The 24760-nt window shown below is 44.2% G+C and overlaps 1 protein-coding gene and 1 long non-coding RNA gene across 5 annotated transcripts in view; both read right to left on the bottom strand.

Moving 5' to 3' along the window:
• The window catches only part of ttc28 (tetratricopeptide repeat domain 28), an 859201-nt gene that overhangs the window by 617453 nt on the left and 216988 nt on the right, over positions 1–24760 (bottom strand). The gene's annotated exons all lie outside the window — the stretch shown is intronic.
• Positions 495–24043, bottom strand: LOC147104279 (uncharacterized). The gene is made up of 2 exons (XR_015072296.1): positions 23112–24043; positions 495–3919 (listed from the first exon to the last, which is right to left on the bottom strand). It is a non-coding gene; the product is annotated as an uncharacterized LOC147104279 (long non-coding RNA).

Raw genomic sequence — 24760 nt, 5'->3', positions numbered from 1 at the left:
GCAGAATCTCTAGATTATTCCACTGATTACTCTTGAGCTTAAATGAAGGACGTTCCACAGTTGTGCACATCCTTGCTTTGCAGTGAATAAGAGGAGCTGGTATTAACATATCAGCATAATAATGTGTCCATTCCAATACAACATGGTTTGCACAGCTTTCTGCTGGTCCATAGCCACATTAACATATCCTTTATGAATCCAGACAATGTCACATTGTAATCCATTCTTACACAATGTTTTCTAATTTTTCATCTACTTCAATTAGCCTTTTCTAATCACAGTTTTAACCCTTACAAATTAGATTTGGTCGTTTCAAATTCTCATTGTGTCGGAAAAGTCGCAACTGGGAAAATTAGATCCTGCAAATTTTAGCAGTTAACAAAACAAGAAATGCACAACACACGCAGTTTCAAGTAAGACGGCGCTGCAAAGATCTCCCCCCAAAAAAGATTTTTTTAATGATCCCCCAATTTAAAAAAAAACACCAACCTGAAAACAATAAAAATGTGGTATATTTATTTCGAGAGTAGCTTGCATGAGAAGTGCTTTGTGGTTCTGTACAGTGTAGTACGGTATTCAGCAATTTGAAATTACAGCAAAACAAAAGACATCATCCTTTTTCCAGATGTTCAGTGATGGAGAATGTTCATATTTTAAAACCACTACATAAAATTCTCAGAAATTACTATGAACCCCCTTTAAGAAAAGACATGAATACAAAGAATCTGACAAATGTGTTACAATGCCTTGTGGTTTATGAAAACAAGAAAGATGATCATCAAGCTCTTAAAGAAAATAAAGGGTATTTTTTTAAATAATCGTTCTATGCATACTGCAAGGATGCAATGAATAGGCACATAACAATTCTAATAATATCCTGCATTTTCAAAGAATAATAGACACCTGAAATAGTTAAGAATAAAACAAAACGCTGGAAAAAGAAGACAGTTCAGCTATCAAGCCTGTTTTTTGTCCCCCCCCCACCGCCAGTACTTCAATTATGGTTTCTTCATTACCTGACCCCAGCAAAAGATCTTCACACTCTTCGTAACTCTCATGTGAATGAAACGGGTGGCTTTAGGATGATTGTGAATCTCTTAACAATCCTGTGCAGTTACCAATAAGAGTCGCAATAAAAAAATTACCTGGACTGATATCAGAACAACAGACGGTACAGGATAGTTTCAACTGATTCAATGACTGAGCTACAAAAACACTTTCAATTTTTAAAAAAATCAGATGTTAGAAACAGAACATGTCTTGGGCAGTCCCATAATATGAATTTACCACTAATGAGCTTATGCATATTCCATTGACGAGTTGGGTGACCACATTGCTCATGGAAATCTTCATTATATCTTATCGCTGCCTGTGATGAATCCTTCATACACCCGGGGAGAACCCTCATTTCTATTCTAAATTTGAGTTTGGATGCAAAGCATTAATCTAATTGAAGGGTTCAAATGACATTGTACACAACACGAATGAATCTCACATGGTTTTTACACTTTCTGAACCGGAGATTAAATGACGCTTTTTAAAAAACATGAACTTCGCTTGCATCTTTGCTTTTGGGCTAAACTTGGTGCAGATAGTCAGTCTACTCCATGTAGCTCATGTATGACACACTGAACGGCCATAAATACAACATGATCACTGGAGAGAGAAAAGGATTGGCGGATGTGATGAGAATGTCAGTAGATGGGGTTGTGCCATCAAAAAATGTGTTTTGAGAACTAACAGCTTACACCCTAATAGGAAATTCTACAGCCACTGAATAATTATAGCCCTATACATTTTTTTTATATATCCCTAAAGTGTGTTTTAATGTTAAAATGTAAATATTTCCTCCAACATCAAGTACCCATTGTGATGTTACATGTCCCACATCACATGCCAATTGCTCTCCATCGGCCTCTTCAGCTTTGCAAGATACCACTCATTTTTCACAAAAGGTGAGAAGAAGAAAATTAAAGACACACCAGGGGATTTCCTCAGTTTAGGTTACCCCAGCTATGCTTGGAGACTGTGCCAGGCTCCATGGAGAAGCTCTATAAATCTCTCTTTTCAACAAAAAGCTACCTGGGATTCAACTCGGGTTAAGTGTGCAACATCAGGCATCATATTCACAATTCAGCTGCTCTGATCTAAATCTAACATTCAAATTATGTACAAGCACAGAACATGCTCTAGCTGATTGCACATTGAATCCCACGAGTTGAGAATACAATCAGTTTAGCCATGATGATAAGGCGGTCAATAATAGTTAATTTTTCATTTTTGTACATGAAGCCACTGTTGAGGGCAGCACGGTGGCATAGTGGTTAGCACTGTTGCCTCACAGCGCCAGGGACCCGGGTTCAAATCCGGCCTCGGGTGACTGTCTGTGTGGAGTTTGCACATTCTCCCTGTGTTTGCGTGGGTTTCCTCCGGGTGCTCCGGTTTCCTCCCACAGTCCAAAGATGTGCGGGTTAGGTTGATTGGCCATGATAAAAATTGACCCTTAGTGTTAGGGGGGATTAAATACGTGGGGTTACGGGGATAGGGCTTGGGTGGGATGGCTGTCGGTGTAGGGACCGGGTGCTAGGGTTTGGGTGATCAGCCATGATCTCGTTGAATGGCGGAGCAGGCTCGAAGGGCCGAATGGCCTGCTCCTATCTTCTATGTTTCTATGTTTCTATGTTTCACAAAGAGCAATGATAGCAACGGTATCTGTACATTACACATTACACACTAGGTAAAAGCAGACAAGTAATTCTGCTACTGTATAGTTGACGCATATCTCCATGAAACCTGCTGTACCCATATGGTGTAAATTGGGAAAACAGAGCATCTCCTGAAGCAAACCAGCTGAGTATTTGAGAGCAGACAAGCTGTGCTGCTGGCGAGTCAGTGTGAATTTGTTTAGCATCTCGGCGAGGTATTCAGCAGTCAAGTCAATGGCACATCTCTCCTGTAGAAAGGAGGCCGAGATTCTTGTACAAATTGAACTGCATAGAATCTACAACACAGAAATAGGCCATTTGGCCTGCATTAAATATGCATATGAAACCTATGCTAAGGTCACATTTTGATGCTTTATTTGCTTTAAGATATTCTTTACAACAAAAGGATATAGGCCTTACTGCGCCATAGAATCAGTATACCTTCATGATCACACACACTGCATCTGGTTTCATAAGTAGAAATTAATTTTAAGGAAGCTCGCGCACACACACACACAGAAAAGCCAGTTCCCTGGGCTTTGAACTGAAGCTTTTATTTAAAGAACAGCAGGATGGGAGGAAACACTGATCGTCTTATCTCGAAAATTCTGCAGCTGACAGCAATGGGCAGAGAATAACTGATCTCTTAACACTAATTAAGGAGTTGTATCGCCCGGTGACTTCAAAGAATGACAGAGTGACCCAAATCAGAGATAACGTAAATGCCTAATACATTAGTTATTTAAAAGATTCACCCGATCTAAGAATGTGTGGAAGCCAGTCATACACTGAGGATTATCTCAGGACTGCAGGTGCTTAGCCCCAATTACAAAGGCTTCCTTTGTACTACACTTTGATCAAATAGGTTAATACAGGATTAGGGTTAATCACATTGTTATACAAAATAACCCTTATACTTACAACTGTGCTTTACACCAAGTGCAGATTAGAAACGGAACAGAAATTTTAATATTCAATTACAGAGGAATAAGAACTGAATTCCAAAATGCAGTTAATTCCATTTAAACGATTTGAGGATTTCTTTGTTAAATATCCAGGAGGGCTGCTAGATGCTGGGTGGGAGATTTCAAACTGACATGGTCAGCCATCACTGGTGAAATTGCAGCTCCTGTTTGATATTGATGCACCTCTGTGGAACAGTCTGTGGGCCCAGCCCGTCCTGCCCTCCACCTTCTGAAGCTGCCATCAACAGTCTATGCAGGGAGGGGGAATAAAAGCCATTTTAAATGATTTTGTAGAGGGGGCAGGGAATACATTTCAAAGAATTACAACGCAGTAAATCCAATCGAGGGGTTCTGATGTCATCGTAAATCGCGAGCTGAGCTCCTCTTGAGGTTAGATTACTGTTATCAATTCAGCGGAGAGGTCCCGTTATAAATTTTACGAATACCACTGGGAATTTCCTTTACAATTCTTATTCTTACCAGTGTGGTGCTGTATTTTGTTGGCATTCAATGACACCGCTGATAGTGGAAGAATATTGCATTTAAAAAGCAGGGCCTGAAAGAATATCAAAGTTCTGACCATGTAGTACCTTCAGTGCCACCAGTTTACAGGAAAAAGTGCAACATCCCCACTGACACCTGGGAATCCCTGGCCCAAGACCGCGCAAAGTGGAGGAGAAGCATCCGGGAAGGCACCGAACACCTCGAGTCTCTTCGCTGGGAGCAAGCACAAGCCAAGCGCAAGCAGCGCACCTCAACGCAAGCACCCCACCCACCCGCCCCTTCAAACACTGTCTGTCCCACCTGTGACAGACTGTAGGTCCCACATTGGACTCAGTCACCTGAGAACTCATTTTTAATGTGGAAGCAAGTCATCCTCGGTTCCGAGGGACTGCCTAAGAAGAAGATTATTACCAGATAAATCAATACATCTCCTTTATTCATTCTTCCGGACACTAATGGGTGAAACTGTATTATGTGATATGAGCATATGAATACTTAATGTACTCATCTGCAATTTCTTTGTTATTTTAACAGAATTATAAACCCATTTAAAATAACTCAGCACAATTTCACCGCATAAGTTTCTATGATAGCCTTGTCTTTTTACTGCCATGTTCTCCAACATACTCTGCATCTCAATTCATCACGCTCTCTCTCCTCTGAGTTCACTAGCCTCTTATCCTCTCTTAATCTCTCCCTCCGTGTAAACTCCCCAACCCATATTCACAGCCACCACCTCGACTTTGTAATTTCTCGTGGCCTCGCTACTCCCATTGTGTCAATCGCAGAGAAGGCCATCTCTGACCACTTCCTCGTATCGCTCTCCATCCACATCCCCCTTCCACCAACAGCCCCCAACCCTACTTCCTTCTGTGTCCGCCCCTGGAAAAAACTCTCCTAACTCTCTTACAACTGAACTTATGAAATCCCAACTGTCCAGCCTTTGACTCTCCATTCACCTTGACATTTCTGCAGCTGCCGAACTGCTCAACCACACCCTCACCACCAGCTTTGATGCCCTAGTCCCTATTAAAACAATTATTCTCTCTCGTCCTGGCCGTCCCCCGTGATACGGCCCTCATCTTTGCTCCCTTAACTCCAAGGGACGCAGACTTGAACAGATATGGCGGACAACTGGTTTAGCCATTCACCGCCAGACCTGGCTGGACCACATAAAGCATTATCGGGTCCTGCTCTCGTCTGCCAAAATTGCTCACTATTCCCGAATCATTCTGGAAAGCAAAGATAAACCCCGACGTCTATTCTCCACTGCTAACCGTCTTCTTAAACCCCTGTCCCCTATCTCCTCCACCCTTACCTCCAACAACAAGTGTGAGCAGCTCATGGACTTCTTTGTCTCTAAGATTGAGACCATCCATTCAGCTGCCTCTGCCACTTCCCTTCCTTCCCCTAGCCCACCGGGTCAAACTTCCTCTAAGGTTCCCCCCTGCCCGAGCCCTGAACTCACATCTTTCTCCAGTTTCTCGCCAATCTCCCCTCATGACCTCTCCGCACTCATCTTGTCCATGAGACCCACCTCCTGCTCCCTCGACCCTATTCCCACCAAACTGATCACCCAACTTCCTCTTCTGGTTCCCGTGTTAGCTGACATTGTTAACGGTTCTCTCTCCTCAGGTACTGTCCCCCTCTCCCTCAAATCTGCCGTCATCACCCCTCTCCTCAAAAAAACAACCCTTGACCCCTCCGTCCTTGCAAACTACCGCCCCATCTCCAACCTCCCTTTCCTCTCCAAAGTCCTTGAATGTGTTGTCGCCTCCCAAATCCGTGCCTATCTTTCCCACAATTCCATGTTTGAATCCCTCGAATCAGGTTTCCGCCCTTGCCACAGTATCGAAAAGGCTCTCATCAAAGTCACAAATGATATCCTTTGTGACTGTGACAAAGGTAAACTATCCGTCCTCATCATTCTTGACTTGTCTGTAGCCTTTGACACGGTTGACCACTCCATCCTTCTCCAATGCCTCTCCACCGTAGTCCAGCTGGGTGGGACTGCACTCACTTGGTTCCATTCTTATCTATCTAATCGGAGCTAGAGAATCACCTGCAACGGCTTCTCTACCCGCTCCCGCATCATTACCTCCGGTGTCCCCCAAGGATCTATCCTTGGCCCCCTCCTATTTCTCATCTGCATATTGCCCCTTGGTGACATCATCCGAAAACACAGTGTCAGTTCCCACATGTACGCTGACGAGATCCAGCTCTACCTCACCACCACTTCTCTCGATCCCTCCACGGTCTCTAAATTGTCTGACATCCAGTTCTGGATAAGCAGAAATTTTCTCCAATTAAATATTGGGAAGACCGAAGTCATTGTCTTCGGACTCCATTCCCTAGCCATCTCTGACTCTATCCCTCTCCCTAACATCTGTCTCAGGCTGAATCACACTGTTCGCAACCTTAGTGTCATATTTGACCCCGAAATGAGCTTTTCCGACCACACATCCACGGCATAACTAAGACCGCCTATTTCCATCTCCGTAACATCGCCCGTCTCCGCCCCTGCCTCAGCTCACCAGAGATATCTGCGCTCCTCTAATTCTACCCTCTTGAGCATCCCTGATTATAATCGCTCAACCACTGGTGGCCGTGCCCTCTGTTGCCTAGGCCCTAAGCTCTGGAATTCCCTGCCTAAACCTCTCCGCCTCTCTTTCTTCCTTTAAGACGCTCCTTAAAACTTACCTCTTTGACCAAGTTTTTGGTCACTTGCCCTAATTTCTCCTTATGTGGCTCGGTGTCAATTTTTGTGTCTTTTAATACGCCTGTTTTACTACGTTAAAGGCGCTATATAAATACAAGTTGTTGTTGTTGTTCCATGTTTAATCTTTTCCTCTATTATCTCTCTCCTCATGCCCATCCCTCTCCTGGGATAACCAAGTACAGGAAACTTTGTGCTATCCGGCACCGACGGGACTGAGCTGTTGCCGTTCCCTCAAAACTGCCGGACACACCAGCGCTAATGTTGAAAGATACGGAAGCTTTTGAGCTCCGTATCTGTTAACAAACCCTGTTGCTTAGCAACAGCTTCTAAACAGTCCAAGCATCTCTGTAGCGTCTCTGTAGCTTAGCAACAGCTTCAGCAGACCTTGCAGAGCTTGACTGTTGAGGAAAAAAGCAACGAGAAGATAAAAAACCTAACGAAAACGGCTCCTGATTTTTGCTGGTGGCTCGAGCATTCCAGACAGTTAGCCTCCGGATAACACAAAGTTTCCTGTACTCCAAACTATATTACACCTGGTGCTAATAATACTTTGGAATTGGTGGATAGGAGATCAGCTCATGGTAACTGCCGTTTTAAAAACTGCTTTTCCATTTTTAGAATATATTCAAGCATTTTTAATACACTTCGCAATCCTCAAATCTCATGTATCTGGGCTGGAATACAATCCTTTCTGCGAGACTTGCCCCATTCACACGGAGTGGACAGAATCCGGGTTTCACACATTTCAACATTCTGAATTTGAACCATGTGGCATTTGAGGGGGCATAGAAATTACATTCACAAAATAGTCTAGTCAGTTTATATTTACAATGGAATCACAATTTAGATCAACTTCGAGTTACAAGTGTGAAATGTAAACTGGCAGGACTCCAGTACTTAGTATGTAATGACGCATTACAATGCCAGCGTGTCACAGTTCGTTGACTGCATTCCAGTTGAATGTCACCAATAAGTTAGAAACAAAAAGCACATTACAGGCAGCAGCGGCTGTGGGAGAAAATAAAGGTCGGTGATTTTCAGGCCCAGTCGAGCAGCGGCAGAATTCGAGAGTGACGTCACAGTACAGAAATGGTGTGGAGATGCCGGTGTTGGACTGGGGTGGACAAATGTAAGAAGCCACACAACACCAGGTTATAGTCCAACAGTTTTATTTGAAATCACAAGCTTTCGGAGCGCTGCTCCTTCGTCAGGTGAAGTGGAGAGATGCATAAAGACACAGCTTACATAGTCAGAGAATAATGCCAGATGATTACAGGTAATCTTTCTAACTGCCATTTATCACACCTCGGCAGAGAGATAATCACAGCGATCAAAGGTGTGAATGGTGTCCAAACAGGTTAGTCAGGAAAACATTACATCAAAGAACAATGAGGTGGGGTCACAAGGGGTCAAATTTTGCAGATGCTGGGGTCTGTATGAAAAACAAAAAACAGACATGTGACTCGGCCAACGTTGTCTACCTCATACGTTGCAGGAAAGGATGCCCCGGAGCATGGTACATCAGCGAGACCATGCAGACACTGCGACAACGGATGAACGGACACCGCGCAACAATCGCCAGGCAGGAGTGTTCCCTCCCAGTTGGGGAACACTTCAGCAGTCAAGGACATTCAGCCTCCGATCTTCGGGTAAGCATTCTCCAAGGCGGCCTTCAAGACACACGACAATGCAAAATCGTCGAGCAGAAACTGATAGCCAAGTTCCACACTCATGAGGACGGCCTCAACCGGGATCTTGGGTTCATGTCACGCTACATGTAACCCCACCTGATGTAGGGTCATCCAGACTCGAGTCGTCGTTGGCTTGTTCTCTCTACACAGGTGCGGCCGGACCTGCTGTGATTTTCAGTCAAAAAAAATGTTTTTTTGTCTGTTTTTTGTTTTTCATACAGACCCCAGCATCTGCAACATTTGACCCCTTGTGACCCCACCTCATTGTTCTTTGATGTAATGTTTTCCTGACTAACCTGTTTGGACACCAATCACACCTTTGATCGCTGTGATTATCTCTCTGCCGAGGTGTGATAAATGGCAGTTAGAAAGATTACCTGTAATCATCTGGCATTATTCTCTGACTATATAAGCTGTGTCTTTATGCATCTCTCCACTTCACCTGATGAAGGAGCAGCGCTCCGAAAGCTTGTGATTTCAAATAAAACTGTTGGACTATAACCTGGTGTTGTGTGACTTCTTACAACAGTACAGAAAGTGACGCCGGCGCAGGGGAAGAAGCTGATTGGTGAGTAGTGGGTGAGTGCTTTTTTTTCTTCAATTTTAAGTTTATTTCTTTTGAGGTAGTTCATAGTTAAGGTAGTTCGGGAGAGCGAGAATCCAAGGGGTTAAATTTGAGGTAAGAGTTTTTTAAATTAAAAGTATGGCAAACAGTCAGAGGTCGTGGTTCACATTGGTACCAACGACATAGGTAGAAAGAGGGATGAGGTCCTGCAACAAGAATTTAGTGAGCAAGGTAGCAGATTAAAAAGCAGGACCTCAAAGGTTGTAATCTCTGGATTACTCCCAGTGCCACGTGCGAGTGAGTATAGGAATAGGAGGATTGAGCAGATTAATGCATGGCTAAAGAGTTGGTGCAGGAGGGAGGGCTTTAGTTTCCTGGATCACTGGATCTGTTTCTGGGGAAAGTGGGACCTGTACAAGTCGGACGGGTTGCACCTGAACCGGAGTGGCACCAACATCCTTGTGGGGAGGTTTGCTAGTGCTGTTGCGGGGGGGGTTTAAACTAACTTGGCAGGGGGATGGGATACGGAGTGGAGCTATAGTAGGGGGTGATGCACAGCCAACTATAGAGGAAAAAACAAGTCAGTCTGGAAGGCAGAGCAAATATGTAACGGCACAAGGGAGTATGGCAAGGCTGGATGGCATTTATTTTAATGCAAGGAGTCTTGCGAGTAAGGCAGATGAATTGAAGGTGTTGATGAACGCATGGGAGTATGATATTGTTGCTATCACAGAGACATGGTTGAGGGAGGGCAGGACTGGCAGCTCAATATTCCGGGGTATAGAATCTTCAGGCGAGACAGGGGGGGTTGTAAAAGAGGAAGGGGTGTCGCAATATTAATCAAGGAGTCAATTATTGCAGTAAGGAGGGATGATATCTTAGCAGGTTCCTCTACTGAGGCCATATGGGTAGAACTTAAAAACAAAAAGGGGGCAAGCACTTTGCTGGCAGTGTACTATAGGCCCCCAAACAGTCAGGGGGAGATAGAGGAACAGATATGTAGGCAAATCTCAGAGAAGTGTAGAAATAATAGTAGGGGATTTCAACTTCCCCAATATTAACTGGGATAGCCAGAGTGTGAAAGGCTTAGAGGGTGCGGAATTCTTAAAGTGCATCCAGGAGAGCTTTTTGAGCCAGCATGTTGAAAGTCCTACAAGAGAGGGGGTGGTACTGGACCTGATTCTAGGGAATGTAACCGGGCAAGTGGTAGAATTGTCAGTAGGAGAGCATTTTGGTGAAAGTGACCATAATTCGGTGAGATTTAAGGTAGTCAGAAAAGGACAAAGATGGACCGGAAATAAAGGTTCTAAATTGGGGGGAAGGCCGATTTTAATATGATAAGGCATGATCTGGCCAAAGTGGACTGGGATCAGCTACTTGTAGGAAAATCCACATCAGAGCAGTGGGAGTCATTCAGAAAGGAAATAGAGAGAGTACAGCGCCAGCATGTTCCCGTAAAGGTCAAGGGTGGAACCAACAAGTCCAGGGAACATTGGATGTGATGGGATATACAAGAATGGATTAGGAAAAAAAGAGAGGCTTTTGGCAGATACATAGATACATAGATAGATACATAGAAGATAGGAGCAGGAGTAGGCCATTCGGCCCTTCGTGCCTGCTCCGCCATTTAATGAGATCATGGCTGATCCTTTAATTCAGTATCCCGTCCCCGCCTTTTCTCCGTAACCCTTAACCCCTTTTGCCCGTAGAAATATATCTAATTCCCTCTTAAATATATTTAATGAGCTGGCATACACTGCCCTCTGTGGCAATGAGTTCCACAGGTTCACCACTCTCTGAGTGAAGAAATTCCCCCTCATCTCTGTCCTAAATGGTTTAGCCCTTATCCTTAAATTATGTCCTCTAGTTCTGTTCTCACCCGCCAAGGGAAACATTCCTTCTGCATCCAGTCTGTCTAGACCTGTCAGAATTTTATACACTTCTATGAGGTCCCCTCTCAATCTTCTAAACTCCAGTGTGTACATCCCTAAACTACATAGTCTCTCCTCATAGGTCATTCCCGCCATTCCTGGTATCAGCCTGGTGAATCGCCGCTGCACCCCCTCCATGGCAAGAACATCCTTCCTCAGATGAGGCGACCAAAACTGTACACAGTACTCGAGGTGTGGTCTCACCAGTGCCCTGTACAGCTGCAGCAAGGTATCCCTGTTCCTGTATTCTAACCCTTTTGCTATGAAGGCCAGCATACCGTTTGCCTTCTTGACCGCCTGTTGCACCTGCATGCTCGCCTTCAGTGACTGGTGTACAAGAACACCCAGGTCTCTCTGTACTTCCCCCTCTCCCAATCTATTGCCATTTAAATAATAATTTGCCCTCCCGTTCCTGCACCCAAGGTGGATAACTTCGCACTTGTCCACATTATAGTGCATCTGCCATTTATCCGCCCAATCGCCCAGTCTGTCCAAATCGCTCTGGAGCTTCCTGGTCTCTTCCTCTGAGCCCACCCCCCCTCCTAGTTTAGTGTCGTCTGCAAATTTGGAAATGCTGCATCCGACTCCCTGATCCAGGTCATTAATGTAAATTGTGAACAGCTGGGGGCCCAGGACAGATCCCTGTGGTACCCCACTTGTTACTGCCTGCCATTCAGAAAATGAGCCGTTTATTCCAACTCTCTGTTTTCTATCTGACAGCCAGTTCCCTATCCACGCCAAAACTTTCCCCTTTATCCCATGAGCCTCAATTTTCCATGCTAATCTTTTATGTGGGACCTTATCGAAGGCCTTTTGGAAGTCCAGGTACACCACATCTACTGGCTCTCCCCCATCTATTCTACCAGTTACTCCCTCAAAAAATTCCAATAGATTAGTCAAGCACGATTTACCCTTTGTAAATCCATGTTGACTCTGTCCTATCCTGTCCCCATTTGCTAAGTGCTCCGCTATTTCATCCTTAATGATGGACTCCAGCATTTTGCCCACAACTGATGTAAGGCTTACAGGTCTGTAATTACCTGCTTTTTCCCTACCCCCCTTTTTGAATAGTGGGGTAACGTTAGCTACCCTCCAATCCATCGGCACTGTTCCCGAGTCTAATGAATTCTGAAAAATCATCCTTAGTGCATCCGCTATCTCTAGGGCCACCTCCTTCAGTACCCTAGGATGCATGTTATCAGGCCCTGGGGATTTGTCCACCTTCAATCCCTTTAGCTTCCTTAACACCATATCCTTAGAGATATTGATTTGCGTCAGTTCCTCCTTTGCCAATGTCCCTATTTTTCCCGATATCCCAGGGAGGTTTTTTGTGTCTTCCTTCGTAAAGACTGACCCAAAGTATGCATTTAGTTGATCTGCCATTTCCTTATTTCCCATTATATATTCCCCCGTATCTGACTGCAATGGACCAACTTTGGTTTTCACCAGTCTTTTCCTTTTGATATACTTATAAAAGCTTTTGGAGTTAGTTTTTATATTTTCCGCCAGCTTGTTTTCGTAAGCTATTTTGCCCCTCTTGATTATGCCCTTTGCCCTCCTTTGCTCTATCTTAAACTGTTCCCAATCTTCCGCTCTGGCGCTTTTTTGGCTATTTTATACGCCCTATCTTTGGATTTTATGCTGTCTCTAATTTCCCCTGTTATCCACGGTTGAGTCACCTTTTTAGATTTCCTTTTATGCCAGATTGGTATAAACAATTTTTGCAATTTTGTCATTCTATCTTTAAATGTTTGCCATTGTTTATCTACCTCCAGTCCTCCCAGGAACGTTGTCCAATCAGACCTACTCAGTTCCCGTCTCATGGCATCATAATTCCCCTTGTTTAAATTCAGGACTAAAAACAGTGGAAGCCCTAGAGGAGTATAAAAAGTGCAGGGGGACTTAAAAAAGAAATCAGGAGAGCAAAGAGGGGGCATGGAAAAACACTGGCAGGCAAAATAAAGGAAAATCCCACGGTGTTTTATAAGTGTATTAAGGGCAAGAGGATAACCAGGGAAAGAGTAGGGTCCATTAGGGACCAAAGTAGCAATCTGTGTGTAGAGCCGGAAGATGTAGGTGAGGTTTTAAATTAATATTTTGCATCTGTGTTCACTATGGAGAAGGACAATGTAGGCATAGAAATCAGGCAAGGGGATTGTGATATACTTGAACAAATTAGCATCGAGAGGGAGGAGGTACTAGCGGTTTTAGCGGGCTTAAAAGTGGATAAATCCCCAGGCCCAGATGAGATGTATCCCAGGCTGTTGTGTGAGGCAAGGGAGGAGATTTTCACAAATTTTCATAACCTCGCTGGCCACAGGGGAGGTGCCAGAGGACTGGAGGACAGCTAACATAGTACCATTATTCAAGAAGGGTAGTAGGGGTAAACCAGGTAATTACAGGCCAGTGAGCCGAACATCAGTGGTAGGGAAATTATTGGAAAAAATTCTGAGTGACAGAATTAGTCTCCACTTGGAGAGGCAAGGATAGTCAGCATGGCTTTGTCAGGGGGAGATCATGTCTAACCAATTTGAATGAATTTTTCGAGGGGGTGACTAGGTGTGTGGATGAGGGTAGTGCAGTTAATGTAGTCTACGTGGACTTCAGTAAGGCTTTTGACAAAGTCCCGCATGGGGGACTGGTCAAAAAGGTAAGAGCCTATGGGATCCAGGGCAATTTGGCACATTGGATCCAAAATTGGCTTAGTGGCAGGAGGCAGAGGGTGATGGTCGAAGGTTGTTTTTGTGACTGGAAGCCTGTGTCCAATGGTGTACCGCAGGGATCGGTGCTGGGTCCCTTGCTGTTTGTAGTGTACATTACTGATTAGATATTAATGTAGGAGGTATGATCAGTAAGTTCGCAGATGACATGAAAATTGGTGGAGTGGTAAATAGCGAGGAGGGAAGCCTCAGGCTACAGGACGATATAGACGGGTTGGTTAGATGGGCAGAACAGTGGCAAATGGAATTTAACCCTGAAAAGTGTGAGGTGATCCATTTTGGGAGGACTAACAAGGCAAGGGAATACACAATAAATGGTAGGATCCTAGGAAGGACAGAGGATCAGAGGGACCTTGGCGTGCATGCACATAGATCCCTGAAGCCAATGGGACAGGTAGATAAGGTGGTTAAGAAGGCATATGGGATACTTGCCTTCATTAGCCGAGACATAGAATATAAGAGCAGGGAGGTTATGATGGAGCTGTACAAAACGCTAGTTAGGCCACAGCTGGAATACTGTGTGCAGTTCTGGTTGCCACACTATAAGAGGGATGTGATTGCATTGGAGAGGGTGCAGAGGAGATTCACCAGGATGTTACCTGGGCTGGAGCGCTTCAGCTATGAAGAGAGACTGGACAGGCTGGGGTTGTTTTCCTTGGAGCAGAGAAGGCTGAGGGGGGACCTGATTAAGGTGTACAAAATTATGAGGGGCATAGATAGGGTAGATAGAAAGGAACTTTTCCCCTTAGTAGAGGGGTCAATAACCAGGGGGCATAGTTTCAAGATAAGGGGCAGGAGGTTTAGAGGGGATTTGAGGAAAGACTTTTTCACCCAGAGGGTGGTTGGAATCTGGAACTCACTGCCTGAAAGGACGGTAGAGGCAGGAACCCTCACAACATTCAAGAAGCATTTGGATGAGCACTTGACACGCCATAGCATGCAAGGCTACGGACCAAGTGCTGGAAAATGGGATTAGAATAGACAGGGCTTGATGGCTGGCGCAGACACGATGGGCCGAAGGGCCTCTTTCTGTGCTGTATAACTCTATGACTTTACATCTTTATATCTCTCGCTGACACTTCCCTGAACTAGCTTGGCATGTACTTGGGAAAAATGGGAAGAGGCCGGGCCATACAAGTCAACAATGTAATTTCCTTTGCCTCTCATCCCCAAACCTCCCAAAGTTCTTCAACTCACTTTTCAACAGATAGAGTTGGGTTTTTTTTATTTGAAGCCCGCTCAGTTTATGTTAAAATGAACCAGTCATGGTCATGCTGATTCTCAACAGGTTTGCATCTGCACTAGTGAATGAGGAGATGGGTGGGGGAGGCGGGGGGGGGAACCGATCATATCATCTGTTCAAAGAAAAATTCCGACTGTCACACGTTTAGAACGGTCTGCAAAAAATGAATTGACTGGGGAAGGGCCGAATACAGGCTTTTTAGCACAATACAGAATACACACTGAATTGGGCTGGGCTCTAAGAGCCAATTAATTGCAACACCCCGAGGAAAATAAAAAACAGCTTGGTCCTGACAAATAACATACCTAGTTTGCAAGTACTGATGGGATCAGGGTTCTGCAAATTGCAGATAAAAATAGACAATTTGAAACTTTTCTTACTACAGTCCATTAAATTGTGCATTCAGCAACTCCAGCTATACAAAACCAATACAAAACAATTCACAGAAACATGTATTCTATTACATAACTAATAGGGCTTTGCAAATGTGCTTGGTGACATTTGGCAGCAGCCGACAACATTTACTGTGCTCAGCATTAAAACTCATAATTGGAGCACATGTTATGCTTGCATCAGGAATTTTATACCAGTGCTTCAGGTCCAGTGTATTTGTATATACAATGAAAATAGTTTGGTTCACTTGAATTCTGTACAATGGAAAATTTAATGAGCCAAAATTTCTTTATGCCCAATGTTGACAAAAATCTTTAATGGTTCCTGCAAACACCCACATGTTTGAGCTCCAGCTCTAATAATCTTCCACGCTGTTGACTGAATGAGGTGTTGTGAAACTTCAGCATTTTGCTTGACCCCCAAGATGTCCTTCTTACCCCACATCCAGTCACTTGCCAAAAGTACATTCCTCCACCGCTCACACATTGCCTGCTTGAGCCCATGCCTCTTTCATTCTGCTGCTGAAACCCTAATCCAGAAGTTCCTCACTTTAGAATTGATTTCCCAAGTCCCCTCCTCTGACCATCACAATCTCCAGTTAATCCAGAACTCCACAGCTCAAACCCTCTTGCCCAAAGTCCCACATTCCCAACACCCCCTTGTCCATGCCAATCTCCATGACACCACACCCCCACTGCACAAACCTCAAAGTCTTACTTTACAAATCCCTCACAGTCTCATCCCACTCTATCTGAGCAATCTTCTCTACTTTTACACATCCTCTGCTCCTCCAACTCCGATGCATTGCTTGCTCTCCCCCCCTCACCACCCCACCACATCCTCTATCAGAAAATAATCTTTCAGTCACTATGATCCTGCTGATTGGAACTCTCTATATACATCACCTCACCTTTCTATCTCTTGCCAGTCCTTCAAAACAGCCTTAAAAACATATCTCATTGATGCACATTCGGATCCCCAACTAAACAGTCTTGCTTCCTATTTGGTGGCATCTTCTCGTTACTGTAAAGATCCCGGAGATGTTCAACTACATGAGGGACACTATATAAATGTAAATTGGTACAACTGGTTTGGTTGTTTGGCGCTCCATACAATATAAATGGGTTGCTCCAATGGAATTTCATGGCTACACAAAGATTACATTAATGGATGGTATTTCATCTACCTAGTTGCATTCATTAACCACTGTGTCAGTAACAAGTGAACAACACTAGCATCCAAGTCCGACTTGCTTCCACATTCAGTGAGATTACACTGGTGATTAATCAGTCTCGATACAGAGAATCGTTAGCGGTAATTGTAGAATGTCACTTACAGTCAGGTGAGTGAAAAAAACAGAAATGAGTTGCAAAGGTCAAGCTCGACTATTCAAGATTTACTGAGTGTTGTATTTAAACAATTTGTTGAAATTTGTTTTAAAAAATAGCATTAAAATTGCTTTTGTTTGAATTTAGTGGATCTGAAGGCACAAAGGTATTTTAATATTTCCCACAATACATCGCTCAGCTCTCGTTCTTCGTCAGAGAGTGTTCCGCCATATTGGAAATCCTCGAATCAACAACTTGGGTAAAACACTTGCAGCTTTTAAACTCAAGCTATTATTTTTTGCAACCAGTTACTGATCTTAAAACAATTGGCTCCATAAATCAATAATTGGTCCATTAGAATTTTAAAAATCACATTTCTCTGGGCACTTTAATGTTGTGAATGGGGGCATTGTTTTTTTTTAAAACAGCAGCCCAAGTGCATTTTAGAATAATTTTGAAAGCATTGAAAAGATTTTTTTTTAATATAAGAATGTAACTTTTAGGTAAATATTTCCCGCCCCGCTTCCCTCTTTATTATGACATCACAAGCTTTGAAATTACGTAATACTTAATGCATTCATATGAAATTCCTTCCTTTGCTATTCTGACAGTGTTAAATAGGTTATTATCTCCACTAACGTATTAGGAAGGAAATTGATACCAATTTATTAAGCGTTCATTAGACTCATATCCAACGTGTAATTTAAGGCCAAACATTGTTTTTTTAATCTGCTGAAATGAAAGAACACGTGTATCCAGGTTTCATCCACTCGGTATTTTACAATAAATTGCTGCTAATTGAGGAGTCTGCAAAATCTATTTATAATTCTGGGACTTATATTTCAACTGGGCTCCAAAAGGAATTCTCAACAAAGAGAGGATACACAAGAAGAGTAGAATTTATATCCCTAGAACAGGCTCACTGATAACTTATGAGCGACAGTAGTCAGTGAGTTACGGTCATCTGCACAATAAATTGTGCATGCTTCTTAATCATCTATCCTCTTTACGATATGCTTTAGCTAAATAATTAAAACTCTAGCGGAGTGGGAAATATACATTGCAAGTACAAGCTAGTTCTGTATGTTGGCGTGGCTCAGTTACAACCACTGAGTCAGAAGGTTGAGAGTTCAAAACCTACTCCAGGACTGAAGCACATAATCTAGGCTGGCTCTCCAGTGCAGTAATGAGGGATTGTTGCGTTAATGGGGGCGTCATCCTTTGGATAAGATGTTAAACTACAATTTAAAACCATCTCTTGGGTTATCAGTAAAAACTGACTGGAACAAGATCCTGGAATTCGTCTGAAAAGATATTTATGTAAAAGATTTAAATTTATTTCACAGGATTTTAATTGATAACCTAGGGCCGCTTTTCCTAATCTGTATAATTACCGCTGTGCAAATTAGACGCAGCCCTTTCAGTGAACCCCCTAATACATACAGCACCACAAAAACAACTACACAGTGATAAATGTCAGCCGTGAATCATCCTAATCTTCCGGATGTGATGTTTAATTAGATATTAAGCTTTGAGCCCCTCCTGATGACTGGCCACCAGGGCTTTTAAGTAAAGATGGATCCCCACTGCCATGTTCAATGAATATTTCATGTCAGGAATGAAATATCACTTTCACTCCTTTAAAAAGAGTCAAACAGATAAAACTGAAGAGCTGGAACTTCACAAAGGATTATCAGATCGGACTGATTGACAAATCATTGTAAGTTCAAGCAATAGAAAATGAACAAAATACTTAATTGTTTCTAAGCTTGTAAAAATCACTTTCCATTCTTTACTCGGATATCAAGGAAGCTGGGCATTCAGTTCATGTCCAGTAATATAACAATGTGCAGTTCCACCAGGCAGTCACTATACAAGGCTGGAATGAGATTTCAAGCCACCCCCTTTCATCTCTTTGCTGGGTTTTTACTTTCTTGCGTGGAAGCCAGGAAATAGGGGTGCGGTGAACACTGCAGAGTCATTTGGAGCTATGTGTTTTGTCATTGCTATTAAAAACAGCCTAGGCGAGGGTTGCTAACTTTTCCAAGAGGGCCATAATCCCAATATCTATATATAACGTGCATTTATATAGAGCCTTTAATGTAGTAAAATGTCCCAAGGCACTTCGCAAACAAAATTTGACACCAAGCCACATAAGGAGATATTAGGACAGGTGACCAAAGAGAGCTTGGTCAAAGAGGTAGGTTTTAAGGAGTGACTTGAAGGAGGAGAGAAGTAGCGAGGCGGAGAGGTTTAAGCAGAGAATTCCAGAGCTTAGGGCCTAGGCAGCTGAAAGACAATGGTGGAGCACAATTGGAGGAGCGCAGAGATCTCAGATGGTTGTAGGGCTGGAGGAGGCTACAGAGATAGGGAGGGGTGAGGCCATGGAGGGAATTGAAAACAAGGATGATAATTTAAAAATCGAGGCGTTGCTTAACCGGAAGTCAATGTAAGTCAGCGAGCACAGGGGTGATGGGTGAACGGGGTAGCAATGGGATCCCAGAACAAGGGAGCTGTGACTGGAGAACTCCTTCCTCACATCACATTCCACACACTTGACTTTCCATTCATCAGCTCCCCATCCTGGTTCCATCTTGCTTCTTCTCCAGCTCTCAGTACGTATATGCACAAGCCCTACACATCACCACTTTCCTTTTCAACAGCCACTCACTAACTTAGACTCTCATTCTGTAGGACAAGACTGTGCATAATGAGAGAGGGAGAAGAGCAAGGCCGGGGGAGAAGCACCCAACATCGTAGCCCTCACCCAAGCCCTGGAGCATGAAGCCCTGGAGATTATTGGTCCGGGTTAAGCCATGAGCCTTGACGAAGGAGAGGCTGGCAATTTGTTCAAGCAGGGTGTCTGCATATTACTTGTAATCCTCCATTCACCTCAACATTCAGCAAGCATCACAACTTCAAGTCGCATTCTGAAGACTGTCATCTGCTAATGTCCAGCCTCTGAGTGGCATCCTAACTCTTGTCCCTTTTCTCTAGGTTCTTCTCAGCACTTAGACTCTGCTGAAAAAGACTGAAGCAGAACAATCCTCCCGAGGATGCACTGTCACGCACTCCACCCCTCTAAAGCACCGGCACAGACACTGGCACTCCGCATGGGTTAGACAGTGAGCTTGGGAATTCTGCACTGGTGAAACATCCAACATGAGTGAACAGCAGCTGATACCGGAGGCAGGGCAGCCCAGGAGACAGCTCACCTGACGGCAAGATCCTCTCCCAGTTCTGCTGAGCAGTAGAGGTAAGGACTCAAGGGCCCAGCGCTAACATCTTTCACCTTAACGAGCACAAAAATTCCCCTGAAAAACATAATGGGCCAGAGATGCTGCCAAAACAACAGTGAGTTTAATGGCGCTCATTGGTAAATCATTCAACAACTTGTGGCAAGGAAGAGATAACACATGAATTGCGAATCACCACAAGTCGCTGGACGATTTGCGCTACTCTGCTGTTAGCCTCGCGAAAACGGCATCTTGCCTTCAACCTCCCCGTGATTTTCATGAAATTGCTGCATTTGCACATTAATTGCCCATTAAACTCGCCTCAGAAAGTTAGGGCTGGTATTTAACAGCGCAATTACCTTTTTAATGATGAGATTTATATTCCTGCAATACCACTCAACCTCTCTGGCCCAGGAAGGGTACAATTGAAACTCTGGAGTCTCATTCCTGCAGGTAGTAAATTGTTGTTACAGATTCCTAAAATTTTAAATTTAAAATTTTTAAATTCTTTTCTTACTTTTCCTTTCTGTCGCTTTTTTCTCTCACTCTTAATTCAATCTTTCTTTCCCTCTCTATTTCTCTTTCTCTACCTTATTTGACTCCAGTTCAACCTATTTCCTTGTCTGTCCTTCTGTTTCTTTCTCAATCCTTAAATCTCATTGGCCCCGTCGTTCATCAAGGTCTAGGGTGAGGGAAAAAGTCTAACTAACGGAGCGTGCTCCAGCAAAATCTGGGCCATTACAGCAATGTCTTATAGTACTAATAGCATTTCAACAAGAAAACTGTTGTAGCTCCCTTCTTAAGATGATAATCTTTACTGACTACAGTAAATGGACTGTTATGTTATGATGTCATAGATAGAATCTCAGCCAACCTCATATTATCTCCAGTTCGTGACATCACTCAATGGAAGGACTTGTTCAAGAAGCATGGAAAAAGTGAGATGGAACGACAAGATTTTTAACTGAACGAGTTGGAAGGAGATGAAATGTGGAAACAAAAATAAAAACAGTTGGCACCAAGCGAACGAAATCTGGTGTCAAACTGTGCACAGTCGTGACTTTTAAAACAGAGATTAAAACCAGTGCTACCCAACCACCGACAACTTCTATCGCCTCGGTCTCCAAGCAGCTCGCGATATCTAACCTCAGCTTCATCTTGCCACTTATTTACCCTTTCATGAAATAGATCATTATTTAAGCCAGAGTTGCACATTAGGCCAGCATTAGCACTTTGGAGACGGCAACAGAATGTAATTTCTTTCTGTTAACGCCTAATGAAAACCGACAGGATGCATTCTGCCCTTTTGTCCTTTCTCATTTCAGAATTAGAGTTGTACAGAGTACAGGGAATGATTAGCACAGATGATATTCTGTAGCAAACATGATTATATTTAAAAGCGACAAGCGTTCAGGGGTTAGGAGAATTCTAATGATTTAAAAAGCCAGTCATCGCTCTAGTGTGAGCTCAGCTTGAGTATTGTGACTATGCCATGTACAGGCTTTTCTTCCGCTGTGCTACAGGAAACTTTTTTTATCCGGCATCGATGGGACTGGCGTGGTGCCAGTTGATCAAAAAGTCCGGATTACAGAGAGGTATACTTACCAAGGTACGAGAGCCCTGTACACGGCCACAGGTGCAGGAGCCCCAGTTACACGGCCACAGATCCAGGAGTCCCTGTTGCACGGCCACAGGTGCAGGAACCCCGGTTACACGGCCACAGATCCAGGAACCCCGGTTACACGGCCACTAATATATAGTAAAACTTACCTGAACCTACTCCTGAATTTTGCCGGTTAAAAGAGAGTTTCCTGTATTTAAACTCTGATAGTGTGAGTAACATCCATGACCTGAACACACAATCCTTTCATCAGGATGTATGGCTGGACAGGTTGGGTGATTATACTGCATTTGCCATGCATCTGCCCAATGTGGATAAATGCGAGGTTATCCACTTTGGTGGCAAAAACAGGAAGGCAGATTATTATCTGAACGGCAATAGATTGGGAAAAGGGGAAGTGCAACGAGACTTGGGTGTCCTTGTGCACCAGTCGCTGAAGGTAAGCATGTAGGTGCAGCAGGTGGTTAAGGCGGCAAATGGTATGTTGGCCTTCATAGCGAGAGGATTTGAGTACAGGAGCAAGGATGTCTTGCTGCAGTTGTACAGGGCCTTGGTGAGACCACACCTTGAGTATTTTGGTCACCTTATCTGAGGAAGGATATTCTTGCCATGGAGGGAGTGCAGCGAAGATTCACCAGACTGATCCCTGGGATGGCAGGAATGACGTATGAAGAGAGAGTGGGTCGATTAGGCTTATATTCGCTAGAGCTTAGAAGAATGAGAGGGGGTCTCATTGAAAATTATAAAATTCTAACAGGACTAGACAGACTAGATGCAGGAAGGATGTTCCTGATGGCGGGGGAGTCCGGAACCAGGGGTCACAGTCTAAAGATAAGGGGTAAGCCATTTAGGGCAGAGATGAGGAGGAATTTCTTCACCCAGAGAGTGGTGAACCTGTGGAATTCTCTACCACACAAGGCAGTTGAGGCCAATTCATTAAATATAATCAAGAAGGAGTTAGATATATTTCTTGAGGCTAAAGGGATCAAGGGATATGGGGAGAAAGCAGGGACAGGGTACTGAATTTGGATGATTAGCCATGATCTCATTAAATGGCGGAGCGGGCTCGAGGGGCCGAACGGCCTACTCCTGCTCCTATCATCTATGTATTCCATGAACGATCCTGTTACTTCTACTTCATAATCCTTTGCAGAATGTAAAATAATGTATAACCAACGTTTCTTGTCCAAACGGTGCTGCAATGCATTATTTACTCCTGCCGCACACGTAATTAAAAAAAAAAATTAGGCTTGGTGAATGGATTGAAATACACGCCAGTCCCAATCCCTCTCTCCCACATTCTGATTTTCTATTAGCTATAGTGAGGTTAAAAATAAAATCCTGGTAAGTATTTTCCCTCTTTATTTAGATCCATCAGCGCTTCACAGTATACCCCACCCTGGAGGGTTGGCTGTCACCTTTACTTCAGTCAATCCTGCTCTGCAAACCAGCCACTAAAAGGCAGCATGACCCCCTGTGCCAAATCTTACCTTTCCCCACAAGCAGGGAAGGAAAGCATCACTTCAGAGGCTCCAGAGAATACCCAGGATTAGGGATGCGCCGCATTTGCGTCCTAACAAATACCATGCTGAAGTACATCGGTCATCAGGTTCCTTCGTGTATATTGTTGAAGAAACTTGTTTATTTAATGGATTATTTGAAACAGATCACAGTGCTGTACAGAGGCAATCCAGTAAAGGTTTTCTGTTCCAGGCAGCGTTGCACAAAGAAACGGACAGGATTCCATTAAGGCCCTACTATTACAAACATAATGAGGCGCAGATAGAAGCTCAAAAGGAAGCTCGGTTGGGATGCCTTTCAAGTCTCACAAACAAAAAAAAGAAAAAAAAATCACTCCAACTCTTCACAGTCAGCCAACTTGGACTGACAGCAAGAATAAATCTAGTAACCAACTATCCTGCAGCTGGACTGAAATAATCTAAAATGTGAAATGCAAACCATGCATAACCACAGAAATATTTTGGCCTTTAAACTGCAAGATTTTTCTGCTTTTTGCACGAGATGATATCAAGGAACAAACAAGCCTCACAAAATGATGTAACTGTTTATAACAGTCCAGTGTGAGAAGAAAAAAAACTTAAACCCCATGAAATGCACACCATGTACAGTTTGCATTTAACATGTTAATGTCAGGATGTTGTGTGTTCAAGTCCCACTATAGGACTTCAACACATAATTTAAGCTGACATCCCAGTATAGTACTGAGGGAGTACTGCATTGATGGTGGTGCCATCCGTCAGCTAATACATTAAACTAAGGTGCCACCGGCCTGTTCTGTTGGTTCAGGTTGACTTTAAAGATCCCATGACTATTTGAAGAGCAGTATGGAGCTATCCCTTGGCCCTGGCCAATATTCTTCCCCCAGCCAACACCACTTAAACTGATTGGGGTAAAAATTGGGGAGCGCCCCAAAAAGGTTAGCACCCCTGCAGCCGATTTTCCCAGGTAGCGCCCCGAGAGAGAGGAGGGGCGCTACTGGAAGCGCCCCGTCTCCCGCTTGGGGCGCTGCGAGCCAATATCGCGGCGCTATGTGCCACAGCGCCATTCACTGCGGCATGTCGCGCAGCAATACTGCAGGCCTTCCTCCTACTATTAAAGGGGAGGGGCCTGGCGCAGCGCGTCCCGGCGCCCAACTGGGCCACCAGGTATCGGGAGTGCTGGCAAATGAGCCCGGCACTCAAGAGGAGTGCCGGGCTCACGGAGCGCAGCCGGCACCCCGCAGGGGTGGGGGGCTTCACGAGGGCCGGGGACAGCAATGGGGGCAGGTGCTGGCAGGCGGCCAGCAACAAAAATGGCCACCTGCCACCTCCCCTTGAGCTAGCACCACCCCGGCCGCAGGTAGGCCCCCCTGACCCTGGCAGTAAGTCCGGGGGGGGGGAAGGGCCACCCAATATTACAGCCGGGGTCCGAGCGGGGCGCTAAAGGTTAGCACCTCCCACTGAATTTCGCGGGAGGCGTTAGCAGCGCCGCACCCAGGCGCTAGTTAATTTGCGCCCCGTTAGCGCCCTCTTAGGGTGCTAACAGGGGGGCGCAAATCAATCAAATTTAGCCTCTATTATCTGGTGATTCAACTCATTACTACTAGTGGAATCTTGCTGTGCACAAAATGGCTGCTGTG

The sequence above is a fragment of the Somniosus microcephalus genome, chromosome 19, assembly GCF_052327205.1.
Source record: "Somniosus microcephalus isolate GS21.2 chromosome 19, FLI_Smic_1.0, whole genome shotgun sequence".
Classification (NCBI taxonomy): domain Eukaryota; kingdom Metazoa; phylum Chordata; class Chondrichthyes; order Squaliformes; family Somniosidae; genus Somniosus; species Somniosus microcephalus.
The sequence above is the reverse complement of the archived record's forward strand: the minus strand, read 5'-3'. Positions and strand labels throughout refer to the sequence as shown.